The sequence below is a fragment of the Arachis hypogaea genome, chromosome 1 (assembly GCF_003086295.3).
Source record: "Arachis hypogaea cultivar Tifrunner chromosome 1, arahy.Tifrunner.gnm2.J5K5, whole genome shotgun sequence".
Taxonomy (NCBI): Eukaryota; Viridiplantae; Streptophyta; class Magnoliopsida; order Fabales; family Fabaceae; genus Arachis; species Arachis hypogaea.
In genome coordinates, this window is record NC_092036.1 from 77,424,458 (window position 1) to 77,426,184 (window position 1,727).

The 1,727-nt window shown below is 42.3% G+C and overlaps 1 non-coding gene across 1 annotated transcript; it reads left to right on the forward strand.

Moving 5' to 3' along the window:
• The first annotated feature begins 527 nt into the window (after positions 1 to 527).
• On the forward strand, positions 528 to 630 carry LOC112714380 (small nucleolar RNA R71). Its single transcript, XR_003159234.1, has one exon. It is a non-coding gene; the product is annotated as a small nucleolar RNA R71 (small nucleolar RNA).
• Positions 631 to 1,727: the final 1,097 nt, after the last annotated feature.

The window sequence follows — 1,727 nt, forward strand, 5'->3', positions numbered from 1 at the left end:
GTTGATGTGGTTTTGTTGATATGTCCTCTGTGTGAATTGTTGGTGGGCTGCATTGTTGTTGGGGTTGTGACGTCTCTGATCTTGGCCTTGGTCTTGTTGATTACCCCACCCAAAGTTTGGGTGATTCCTCCATCCAGGGTTGTAGGTCTTTGAGTATGGATCATGGTTTTGTCTAGGTGAATTCCCAATGTAGTTAGCTTGCTCCTGAGTGCCCTCTTCCTCTTCACTTGCTTCCTCTTGAGTTGAAGTGGTGATTACTGCTACTTGACTTCTTTCCATCTTCTTGGTGATGAGCTTGTTTTGAGCCAGCAGAGCATCTACATTGTTTAGCTCCATTACCCTTCTAGTATTCCCTCTTTCGGAAGCATAGAAGTAGTCATTCTCAGCTACAGTTTCAATGACATCTATGGCTTCCTCAATGGTCTTCTTCTTGTTCAAAGAACCTCCAGATGAATGGTCTACGGCCTTCTTTGATTCATATGACAGTCCTTCATAGAAGATGTGCAGCTGCACCCATTCATTGAACATATCGGATGGACATCTCCTTGTTAGGTCTTTAAACCTCTCCCATGCTTCATATAGAGTCTCACCATCTTGTTGCCTGAAAGTTTGAACCTCAGCTCTCAGCCAATTGACTGGTTGAGGGGGTAAAATCTTGCTAAGAATTTGTTCATCACATCATCCCAAGTTGTCAAGCTCTCCTTTGGAAAAGACTCCAACCACTTGGCTGCCTTGTCTCTGAGTGAGAATGGAAACAACAGCAGTCTATAGGCGTCAGGTTGAACGCCATTGGACTTCACTGTGTCACATATTCTCAGGAAGGTGTTTAAGTGTTGGTTGGGGTCTTCTTGTACACCTCCTCCGAACGAACAATTATTCTGAACAAGTGTGATGAGCTGTGGCTTCAGTTCAAAATTGTTGGCATGGATGGTTGGCTTTTGGATGCTGCTTCCGCAGTTCCCTGGGTTTGGGTTGATATAAGAGCCCAAGACTCTTCTATCCTCCCCACCAGGATTTGCTCTACCTCCTCCACCATGGTTGTGAACCTCTTCCTCACAATGGTCTTCCATGGTTGTTTTAAAGTATTCTTCAAAGTGTTCCTCCTCTTCTTCAGCACCAACCACACGTTTTTCTTTTGCCTCCCTTCTTAATCTCAAGAAGGTTCTCTCAGGTTCAGAATCAAAGGAAGTTGAAGCCCCGCCTCTTCTCCCTGTCATACAACCAACAGAGTTCAAGCAAAGAAAAGAAATGCAGAGAGTATTTCGTTAGGATTACTGTTAGTGTCAGTGATGCAATATATCAAACAGTTAGTGGGCTTAGTGAACTGAATTGTAAATAACAAAGAAAAACTAAGAAACAGGGGAGGGACGAAATTAACTAAGACAGAAAGCAAATTACTCAAATAGAAAATTAACTCAAACAAAACAAAAATGCTCAATCTAGTGATTCTCTAATGTAATCATTGTCGATGCACAATCAATCCCCGGCAACGGCGCCATAAACTTGATGCAAGTGGAAATTGTCTCTCAACAAATTCCCTTCGGCAAGTGTACCGAATTTGTCGTCAAGTAAAAAATCACAATAGAGTGAGGTCGAATCCCACAGGAATTGATTGATCAAGCAACTTTAATTAGAGGAATGTTCTAGTTGAGCGAATCCATGAATAGAGTTGATACTTGCAGAAAATAAAATGGCGGGAAAGTAAATGACTGAAAGTAAATTGCAGA